This window comes from Salvia hispanica, chromosome 5, assembly GCF_029641045.1.
Source record: "Salvia hispanica isolate PSC_SH4W2 chromosome 5, Shi_PSC_v1, whole genome shotgun sequence".
Classification (NCBI taxonomy): Eukaryota; Viridiplantae; Streptophyta; class Magnoliopsida; order Lamiales; family Lamiaceae; genus Salvia; species Salvia hispanica.
Window position 1 is genome coordinate 26,811,903 of NC_142696.1, and position 12,466 is coordinate 26,824,368.

The window sequence follows — 12,466 nt, forward strand, 5'->3', positions numbered from 1 at the left end:
CTCCATTTTTAGCATTTTATATAATAAGAAATGGTATGCTTGGATATTTTTATCGTCAATAAATTGACAAAACCACCCAAAATTAAGGCAACATGGGATATTTTAATCGTTAAGTTAAATTAATGAGGATAATTTTGACAATTCTAATTTTTATCTTTATTTGTTTGTAACTTGTTGTACTAAACATCTAAATATGATAACTCATAGTTATATATCATTAGCTATCAAAAACTCAATCAAGATAAATTTACTAAAAACTATGATATATAACTATCACTATTTGTATCATGTCTAGTCGAAACATAGTATAGCTATCAAATTATGCCTAACAATAAACCATCAAATTAGAAGCATACCCGATTACCCAATCTCAATGAATGCAGATTGTTCTCTCTGAAATTGTTGGGCAAAAAAAATTAGAGATTCAACTTTGAATTGAGAAACCAAATTCGACCGCTTGAAACTAACCTCGTCGGATTGTTATCTCTCTGTCCGACGAACGATTGCGGAGGCTGACAAAATAAATATGAATAGCAAGATGGAAGGAGTATTAATGATAGGCAAAATAATTACGAGCAATATTTTTTCTAGCCTGAATAATCTTTAAATAGTACTCCATCTGTCCCATCATAAGCAGGTCATTTTCCTCTTTTGGATGCTCCATCACAAGTGAATCATTTCACTTTTAAGTGAAAATTAATCTTTATTACTTTATTTTCTCATCTACTATATTTTTTTCACTCTTCTACGTTTTTTCCTCTTATACTTTACTCTTTTTACTTTAATTTTTTAAATATTAATTTCTTAAATCTTGTGCTTAAAAAGAGGTGGTTCATTTATAACGGAACGGAACGGAGAAGTATTTACTACTACTCTTAATGACTAATTCTTAGAGTACATAAATTAGTTGGTTACCACTTTATTAAAAGTTACATACAATCAAGCATATGCTGTCAAAATAATAAAATAAAGAAATCTAAGAGAGAGAAAGAGACTTAGTTTGGATAATGGGCCGTCATTTTCTTTACTCTGCCTATTTGTGTTCATCCTTTTCATACATAATATTCTCAGAGCTATGTCACTTGCGGCCCACTATCGGTTAAATTTATATTGTACATATTGGATTATGCTACATTTGTTATTTAACAATAGAAAGTAGTATTTTTTTATTTTAGATATCCTTTAAAATTAGAAACATCTTATTTTAGGAAAAAATTTAATCTCAAATGAGGTGTGACCCATCATTCACTAACAATACTTCAGTCATTTTTTTTTCTATTTTTTTCTTCTTATTTTATCAATTATAAATTAAAACTCGTGTCGTTTCAAAAAAAATTATTTATAAATGAGGGAGGTAGTATTTCTTTTATTCACACAATTTCCATTATCATCCCTAATATTCCAGTTAAGCTGCGAGAATACAACACTAATTGTAGCACTTTAGGGCCAATCCTTAGGGAAGCGCGTTAGATTGTTTAACTCGAAAATAAAAGAAAGTATTAAAGTTTGATGCTCCCTTTGTCCCATAAAAATATAGATAGTTTTTATTTTAGTCCAACCCATAAAAATAGCCTTTCTATTTTTGTTAGCTTATTTATCTCTAATGAGCAGGACCTCATTATCAACTAACTATACTTCAATTTATTTTTCTTTCTATCTCTCTCTTAATTCACTAATTATGCATTAAAATAATGTCGTTCCAAATGTTTTATTTTTTATGGGACTGGGGAAGTATTTGTTTTCTAAGGTGAGTTTGTCTAATTGGCAAAAATCAAACCAATTAAATGTCCTAGTGAGTGTGAGTGTGAGGTTGTTGGTTTGGACAAGAAATTTGGGTTTCGTAAGAATTTCACAAGCCATTATGCGTTTGGGGAAGAGATCAGGAGGGGCCAATTTGGTTACACCTCTGCAGCTGTAGAGGAAAAGGGGGCCTTCAAAGGCCAGGATGTGGCTGCCAAGCTCATCCTCAAATCAAATGTCTTAGTGTTAAACTCATCTTAAAATCAAAAGCTTTGTTCTTGATCGCTCAATTTGGTTTTGGTTTTGGTTTGTGTGGAGAAAGAAATATGTGTGTATGATTAATACTTCCTATGTCCCTCTGTAGTAGAGATATTTCATTATCAGCATTCATTTTAAAAAAATAATAATAAATAATTAAAGTGGAGAGAAAATACTATAGCGATATCATTCTCATCTCTCTCCACCTTAACTATTTATTATAAATTAAGCACTCTGCTATATAAGGACATAGGGAGTATTTGATGGTTCCAAATGACAATGTGTATCTAAATTCATCATCTTGTGTACATAATGTTGAACATTGTGCATATGACTACTTCAATTGCTATAGAAGATGCTAGAAGAGAGGTCAAGTCACTACGGGGCATAAACACTTGTGCAATTCTACGAGGTGTATGAGAATGAAGACAATGTATATGTAGTGATGGAGTGAGTTCAGAGGTAGTGATGTTTATAACATTATTTAACTGTGTGTTTATGTTGGATTTCTTGTTTTTTCATTACTCTAATTGTAACATCTCGGAATTTAGAACCCTAAATTAAAGCCCTAGAATTAATTATTTGATGACGTGGAGTCGTGAATGCTTTTATTTCATGAGTTGATATGGTCGATTTGAGTTAGGGTTTGTGTTGAAAGTTTAAAAGTCAAACCTATTTAATTTAATGATATGGCATGTGATATATTAAGATATGAGACTATGTGGCAATTTAATTGTTTATGGGTGAGTGAGAATATTAGAGAAAATTTTTATAAATACTTATCACCCTAATTCTTGTAATTTTCGAACCCTAGACCCCTTGGAGAAAGAATTTCTATTTTTCCGGAATTTATTTAATCCTTGGGATATTTATCTAAATTAAATTCCAAGAGCCAATTATTTCCTTGTTTAGAGATGAAAAAATCGAGCCTCCTTATTCTTCTAGTGATTTTCGAAAATCACTATAATTGGGAAGGAAGGAATTGTTTTATTTTATTTGATTCCTTACTTGATTTCCTTCCATACCTAGAATTTAATTATTCTACCAAATCTTTCCATACTTCAAGAGATCTTGCCTTACTTTATTTTAGTCAATATTCAAGAAATCCATGCCTTATTTAAAAGGCATAGAAATCGCCCCTTACCTTGCTTCATGGAGGATTTTCCTTATTTTTATTTTGCTCCATGATATTTTATTCTATATGGAAAAATACCAAAACAAAATCTTGGCTTTTTGGAAGGCCTAATTTTCGAAAATACCATGCTAGATGCCTAGCCTATTTTTGTTAATTCTTCTTCCCTACTTCACAATATTATTTTATTTATTTATTTAATTGGGAGAATGAGATCTTACCAAATATTCTATTCTAATTACCTAAAGATCTTGTGGAACTCTATAAATAAGAACCAAAACCCCAACCCTAGCCCCCATATTTTCGGCCCTCTCCCTCACACACACTCTCTCAATTTTTCTCCTACATTACTCCATTAATCCTTCATCCTTTGAGAAGAAATTGAAGTTTAATCCAAGAACTTTGAAGAATCAAGGCTAATACTTGTTTTCTACCGATTGTTTTTCGCTAAAGAGGTATTTTTGTTTAAGAGTTATGTTTGTTCTTCTTCTACCTCTTCTTTTTCTTCTTCCAACCGATTCATCGGTCTTCTTGAACCCTCATGCATCTTAGTTGAGTGAAAGAGGGATAAAAAGGGATGTGGGGACATGTGTATGTGTGTGTGGCGTGTGTGTGTGTGCACCGCATGTGTGTGTGTGTGTTGTCGTGTTGTGTAGTGTGTGTTTGATGGTTAAATAATCTTGTGCGATGAACATGATCTTGATTAATTAGTAATGATAGGATGAATCGTTGGGAAGAGGGAGAAGTAATGAGACATGCATGAGTAAGAGTAGTATTGAACCTAATTTGTGATATGTGCCTATGTGATTAAAAGGTGAAACTTTGGTTGCGAAGCCGGATAACGGAAAAGCGAAACTACTTGAAAACTAAGCAATCGAGGTGGGCTTTACTCTTAAAACTCTCTTTTATTTTGTCAAAATGTTATTCGGTGTTATAAGGGTGGTTTAACTGTTATGCCATGCCTATGTTTGTTTTAATGTGATTGTTGGATATGCTTATACGAATTCGGGTCTGAGTATGGGCCGCAAGCCCTACCAGGCTGTGTACACAATGGGATCGAGAGCCGTCCTTACTAGTCGGCCGGTCTCGTGGGCGAAAAGTGTGGCCACACTTTCGTCGCACCATGGAATGATTGTTAATTGATGAGAAAATGGGAGGTTATTTTGACTGCCCAGTCTATGAAAATATATTTTGTGATACTCGTGATATTCCTTTTATAACTGCTTAAAACTCGAGTTCACTTGGTAAGGGTGGCATAACTTATAAAATGTTTTGGCAACGAGCTCACTGAGTATTTCAAAATACTCAGCCCTGCATGTGTTTTCCTTATGTGCAGGTTGAATGATGACGAGCGGTGGCGGGTGTTGAGCAGCTTAACTAATTAATATGGATATGTGGAACTCTGAGTGTAGTTGTGTCACCATACATAGCTATGCTTTTCTCTTGGTCGTTTTCCGCTGAATTTCTGATATACTTTAGAATTTCTTTTTGGAATATTTGCATCTTGCCTTCGGTTTGAAGCCTTAGTCTTTTCTTGTGATTTCGTCTGGGATAATGAGCCGTGCTCGCTAGATATTTTGATCGCCATTTATGATATTTTTCTTCCTTTAATCTTCTAGGTTAAATTGTTGCATTTAATACTCTGATATCTCTTTCAATTCTTTTGGTCAATACTCTTTAAATGAAACCCTAGCCTATGTTTACTTCTTTGGAGTCGGTTTTGGGTAGCAGCCGCCGCATTTATTGTACCCTAGGAGGGCGGGCTGTTACACTAATGATCCGTGATGGCAAAGTGTACTATACTACGTACATCATATGATCTGGAATTGAAAACAGAGTTAACTATCTCATGTTAAACTTTGGAGTAAACTTAGTGACATTTTCGGTTCTTCTTCGGAAGCTGGGGTTATTCTCAAGGATGCTGATCATTCATTCAATGTTATGAACCATACACGATTTCATTGTATTTTAAAAATATAGCCGGAATATTTGGTTATGCTGTTCAAAATTCAAGGATTAGGAATAAGTCGAGATTGACACCTTTTGAAGTGCTTTGTCAAAGATCCCAACAAGGTTTCATAATATATAAATTAAAAGATGAAGAATGCATCTTACTTTTGTTTAGAGCAAATTATGTTGTACCTCACAAGATATCTATAATCCTTTTTCTTCATCCAGATTATGCGAAGGAGGAGAATTACTGGATCAGATACTTTCTAGGTGATCTAAAACCTGAGGTACTGCTCCCAAATCCCCAGGAGTTCTCCTCCACAAAATTACTCATTTTATTGTTTTAGGACTTTCTAAGATAGTAATGTCCGCATAACAACTTGCTCTAATAAGGAATAACAGAGATTACTGTGTTATTACACTATTTTTATAATGTGACTAAACTTTCATAACGATCTTATGTAAGAAATATATCTTAATGGAAATTTCTTAAATTGATAACTTGTTGAAACTTTTTATTTATTTGTTGGTAAATGGAAATATATATACTTCTTTTTTATTTGTAGAGAACATTCTAAATTTTGTCTAATGATATAATTCAGCGACAAGTACAACCGATCATTGGGTGATAATCCAATGATGGTAGTGAAGTATACACTGATTTCCCATTTTCCTCAAATTGACTGTGGTTTCTTTGATTGCATCAAAAGACGAGAATTCTTGCTTGAAGGCCATCGATTTTGGACTCTCTGATTATGTAAAGCCAGGTTCAGTCGATTGCAACTAGAGTCATGCCCGTGTGTTACATTTAATTGGCAGATAAAAGGTTGAATGATATCGTTGGAAGTGCATACTATGTGGCACCTGAAGTCTTACACATATCTTATGGAAGTCGAGAACGGAATCTGGAATATTCAGAGTTGTTCTTAAGGCAGACCAAGCTTTGATGAAGCCCCTTGGCCTTCCTCATCGAAAAGAAAATTGAACAAGGATTATCGTAAGAGGCTAACCGCGGTCCAAGCATCTAGTAAGTAGTAAAACAAGAGAGATCATTTTAATTATTATATGCATAATTGGAACACCTTGTGTGCCAAATATTAATTTAGGTCATCTGTGGCTAGCGAGTGTCCAAAATGCAAAGATTCCTTTGGATATGATAGCCTATAAGCTCGTAAAAGCTTATATATGTTCTTCTTCACTGAAGAAGGATGCTTTAGGGGTATGTATATTTTTGGTCTACACAGAATCCTGAATCAAAATTCATTTGATCATAAGATGTTTTGGTCCAATTCCTACTCTTATTGAAAGAAGAACACGAATATCATTGGTACCTTGTTAGTGATTCACTAAATTCTCTAACATGTAAAATGAATCTGCTTTGGTATAAACTCTATAGGTCAGGTTGCTTTTGTTCTCTTTCTTTTTTTGAGATTGTGCATAATAATAGTATGTGCTCTACCGTTTCAACAGGCTCTTGCAAGAACACTCACAATTCCACAGCTAACCTATCTTCACAAACAGATCACATTGTCAGGGCCAAACAGAAGCGGACTAATATCCCTCCATAGCTTCAAATCAGTGAGCGCTCTCTCTCTCGGTCTTTTCTTGTGTGACTCTTAGCCTTCTAAATTAATTTCGGTAGGCAATTGCAAAGAACGCGACTGATGCAATGAAGGAATCACGGGTTCTAGAATACATCAATGTGGTAAGACTTTTACCAGATCCTTTCTTCATAATATTAACTTTATATGTTGTCTTCAATGCAAAAAGATGGATTTAGAAGAATTTTGTGCAGCAGCAATAAGCGTATATCAGCTGGGAGGAACATGCACGCCTCGCTTATGATTTTTTTGAGTAGGATGGAAACATGCCCATTATGATAGAAGAACTCAGCATCGGTTTGCTTTCACCCTCCCTATCTCTGTGAGAAATTCTTGACATCCGTCTTTCACTCGGGCATGTAGTATGAAGGATTGGATCACTGGCTTCTTGGGATTTGTTTGCCTTGAATGACTTTGGAGCTACACGCTTGCATCTGGCCGCGTCTGACAGATTTGGATGCCCTTCACAACTAACATGTACAGATATGGGCTGAAGAGATTTTGAGTTTGGTGGTAGTGTAAGTGCAATGCTTGGAGATGCTCTTAGAGAATCCATATAAATCCAGCCACAAACCTATTTTTCAAATTCCAACCCCAAAAGCAACAATGCAGCAGTCAGGCCTAAGTTCCAGCCACAACTCAATTTAACAAAATCATTTAAAAAGAAAATTAAAACCACTCTCTATCTCAACTCGTCGTCCATTCGGAATGCCTCTAATGCATACACACCCACATATTGATCTGATTGATTGTGGAGGTCTGTGTGCGGCAATTCATTAGCATACTATATAAATGGCATGCTTCTTTCCTTTGTAAAGATTGGGTTCTTGAACAAATGCCTCTCTTTTCTTAAAAAGATTAGGAGAGTATACCTTGACAAAAGTAGAGCTTTCTTTTTATTTGGATTTGGGCTTTCAGCCTTTCTCTTCCCGAGGATAACGGCGGTCTATAATGAGGCGAATCGACCAAAGTACTTGAACCATCATTGATATTAAGACAATACAGGTTGCAAGAGATTGTGAGCCAAAAGGCTCCCTCCCCCCTGTGGTGTCATGCCTGAATGTCAACAATCCCCAACATTAGTTAAAATTCTATAAGCTCAACCAATACAAGAAACATATTTATGCATGCAGACTCTATGCTCAGTTCTTGAGATTATTTGAAGAGGTAACTTAGGATTAAACCTTTCATAGTCAATTTAATTAGACATACCGACGGGCCAATGAACTCAATGCCTTAAACTATTCCTACTTGATAATTGATATATACATAATCAATAGCATCAAAATAATATTTTCTCAACTCTATCCACTCTTACAACCATTTAATTTCACAATTTTCTTTATTTCGTCACTTAATATAAAAATACTTCTTTGGATTCTTCTACTATATTGCATTTACGTAGGCGTGGCAGATCCCATGTCAATTTTGTTGTCTTCAATAATAAATGTGACAATAATAATGAGCCCTTAATGGAAATGAGCCTTTAATGGAATGTAATAATACCTTTGACTTCTTTAATTCTCTTGTGTCTCTGCTTTGACATAGATTGGTCAATTACACCTCCGCCCTTTTGATTAAACAAGAACGAAGAAATTTGAATAAGTAATTCACTTTCGAAAATATTTTCAAATCATTAAATAAAACATGAATAATATACTATATGTTACACCTTAAATATAAATATATGTAAAAATAGTTTTTGATTGCAATAATACAATACAACATGATGTACACTTGATAAATCCAACATGACCAGATTATATTGATATAGTACTATGTTAAATGTTTTGACACAATTTTCTTTGCACATGTTATGATTATATGAAGTCCTTTTGTCCATAGGTCCGCAGTTTAATTTATTACTAATTTATATAATATGTGAGCTTTTCTATATGAGTATGGCTCATTTGGAACTATAATCGAATAATGCCTATAAATCTCTTTTGATAATATCCAAATGGAAAGAAAACATTTTTTTATTAAAATGTTAAAAAAAATAATGTGTACTAATGATGTTCATACTATATTTATACAAGCAAATCATGCAAAACTCTTGAAAAATTAATATTTTAAAGGAGATAAAGTGCTCTTTAAATATAAATGAAACTACTAGTAGTACAATTTTAAAACAAAGGACAAAATGGTCATCTTCTATATGAAAAAAAATGACAAATAATTATTGTGTGTCAACGTTCATGATAGGCGGCGGGGAAAGGGCAAGTCAATCTTAATTATTGTTCCATGAAAAGCCAAATATCTAAAATTAGCAACAAGCCCCAACTACATCTTTAAATTTCAATACTACCCACCAAGTCTCTTTTCTTATATTTACTTGCGAAAAAATTGTTTTTTTGTGCATTTCTCATACTATGATCAATAAATAATTGGAACTCGGACAAACTTTGTTAAGGATGTGATTGGCAACCTTGAATCGAGAGCTTCAAAAGTTCAGATATTTAATACTTCTTCCGTCCCAGATAGTTTGTCTCACTTCCTTTTTCACACTCATTTTGCAAAAATAATAATAAATAATTAAAATGGAGAGAAAGTAAAGTAAAATAAAGAATAATGTAGAGAATAGTCTTACCTACATTATTTTTTCTCTTATTTTACGTTCTCTCAATTTTAACTATTTATTATTATTTTTGTAAAACGAGTGTAATTTTTTCTCTTATTTTACTTTCTCTCAATTTTATCTATTTATTATTATTTTTACAAAACAAGTGCGAAAAAGGAAGTGAGAAAAACTATATGGGACGGAAGAATAGCTTCCTTTTCTCCTACAAACTATACGCGACACACATAAAACGTACTTACACTACACTCACATACAAATGCACTCTTCTAAATTTATTTTTTATCTCCTCTTTCATTTTTTTTCTCCTTTTTTTTCTTTTTCCTCTTCAAATTTAAGTTTAAATGTACATTTTTGTAATCTTTCATTTTCTTTAAATTAATACTATGATTGTTTTACTTTTTACTTTTTAAATTTAAATCTTATATTATTTGCTTAATTTTATTAAATAAAAAAAGAACTGAATTAGAACATTATAAATTTTAAATTTAGTCGTAATAAAATTATAATTACAATATCATTATAATTTATTATACCAAACACACTTTTAATAGAAGTTGGGAATATGGAGAAGAGAATATTACTCCATCCGTTCCTGAGAAGTATGAACATTTGGTTTGACACAGGTGTTAATGCATAATTGGTAAATAAGAGAGAAAACTAGATAGATTTTTTTTTAAAGTATTGTTAGTGGAGGATGAGCCTCATCTCATTAGAGAAAAAAAAATTTCCAAAACTATAATGTTCATACTTTTTAGGGACGGATTAAAAAGGAAAGAGATCGTACTTTCAGGGACATGGTGTTATTTTACACTAGTATTTGGCATTGTCGTCACATTAATAAAAAAGTTACGCGAAAAGAAACAAAATCAAAAGTCATAATTCCAAAAGGAGTCAAATATTAAATTTTATCGGTTAGTTAAAATTTTATTAGGCTTTTGGTTCAAAATAAAATTTGTACACGGGTCATTTCTAATGTGAAAATACAGTGTTAAATTTTGATATGAAATTAATTTTTGAAGAATATATCACTATATTATAGGATTTTTTATTACAAAATAGAGCGGAACTAGGAAGTATTACTACAGTCTAACCAAGTTGAACATATTCAATTCCCAAATGATTGCCCAATAACAAATTTCATATTACAATCGATGGCTCATCATGCAAATACAAACCTATATCCCGACTCGACAACCGGTTTGCAACTGAATTAACTTCATGATATACGTAATTCCTATCACACATACCCCAAATATTTCGAACGAGACTTAAGCAACTTTCATCTTCTCTATTCGAGTTGATCATAAAAATCACAACTTGATTGTCACGTTCGACTTTAATACTTCATATGTCGTTGCCCCAAGCAAGGTGCAACACTATTAAATTCTATAGCTAGCGTAGGTGGTTTACTTCTGGTCTCATGTGGTAGTGTCTCGTGTTAAATTCTTCCTAAGACCATTATTTTGTCTATTTTTTTTTTATCATCTTAAGCCTCATTCGGTTGTCCTTTTTCTATGTTATTTTTTGTTTTCCTCTATTTTATTATACTGTATAAAACATCCTACTGTTTCGTTACTTATTTTAACACTAGATTGGGTCTCCCACTGTCAAATTTTCGGCTTCGTCACCCTATATGGCCCATAACTTAGCCACAATTACCGATCCATGACCTAAGCTTCTCGAGTACCCTTTAAACCAGACCCAACATCATTTCTAAAAACGGCATCAACTGATGCCACTTGATAAATTCCATTTACTGCCCCATTCTTATTGAGTTTCCAGCTACCTGATGCTAGAGGGGAACAACTAACCAACTTGCTCTGAAACTTTGGTCTTAGCTTTGCGTGTAGCAGAATTGTGCATGGCTCGTGCCCAAGCCCTACTCTAGATTATTGTGTTATCCACCGACCATGTCTCACCCCCAAACACTTTAGCATTTATGTTGATTTCAACAATATATGTTTCATTGAGGCATCTTGTGGATTTTACTAATTTGTTCGAATGATAAAATTAAAATAGTTAAGATTGTAAATAGTGAATAAATGTATGGTATGAGTATTTTGAATATGTGAGTTGTATATGAGTATTTTTTTTATAAGAATGAACTATTCCTGAATGTAGCTAGGGATCAGACCACCATGGTTCACTAACTACCGGTACCTCTTTGTATTACACCGTGATTACAAAGATATGGTCAATATCTGAGATAACAGACCGAGTAAAAAAAAAAAGAAAGAAAAAGGCTACAAGTAAGAGCCAAGCACTAGTTTGGAATCACCACCGGCCCAGACTCCAAGCCGCTCACAAGTTGACACTACCTGCACACTTAATACACTAATCAGTAACAACAAGAATAGATCCTGAAGGATCTAAACTAAAGAAGTAAAGGAAAAGAGAAATCAAAGATTTGGAATATGGCTTAGGTCACGTCAGTGACTGCACCGGGCCAAGGACCTCCCCAAGTCTCAATAGGTTGTCACAAGAAGAGCACCATTAGATATCAGAGCCCAGAAACCCTAGATCTCACCGACTACCGCCAACTCTGTTCTCAACTCATGGAAACCGCCACAAAATCTCTCACGAAGAACACTAGAACACAATACACTCACAGATCTCTAAAACCATCGACGAGATCTCCTTCGGCTTAGCAGATCCAACCGTTCAGTCAGATCCAACATCGGACTTCACAAAGCAACCGAAAGAGTTGCTTCCGCTAAAGTTCCCATCGGTCAAAACTCACAGAGAACCAAAGAAAGGCCGGAGAAGGTGATCAGAACAAGAGAGAGAGAGAGAGAGAGAGAGAGAGAATGTGTGAGGTGGATGAGCTTTATCCCCTCACACAACAAGCACAAATAAAATCCGCCCCTCAATCATGATCCGAGTGGATTGACACATGGCGTCCATCGGTGAGAGCCAGAAGTGAATGGGTGAGTGGGCTCGCATAAATTACATGGGTCTACTCACTCACATTGGGCTCACATACAACAATCGGGCCAAATGACTTGGTCCACAATATCCAACTCTGAAAAAAAGAAGTCCATGAACATCGCATTTTATACATAGATGATTTTGTAATTTTTTTTCCAGCTTTTTAGATTAAAATTCTCACATTCTAAAGCACATTTTGATAATTTTCCATATTCCAAATAAACAACATACTCTTTTCTTGGGTGGTACGAGAATTCATGCAACTTTATTTTGTGT

General features: G+C 33.9%; 1 pseudogene; it reads left to right on the forward strand.

The window, feature by feature from the left end:
- The first annotated feature begins 1,691 nt into the window (after nt 1-1,691).
- On the forward strand, nt 1,692-7,007 carry LOC125189595 (CDPK-related kinase 1-like; annotated as a pseudogene).
- The last annotated feature ends 5,459 nt before the right edge of the window (nt 7,008-12,466 follow it).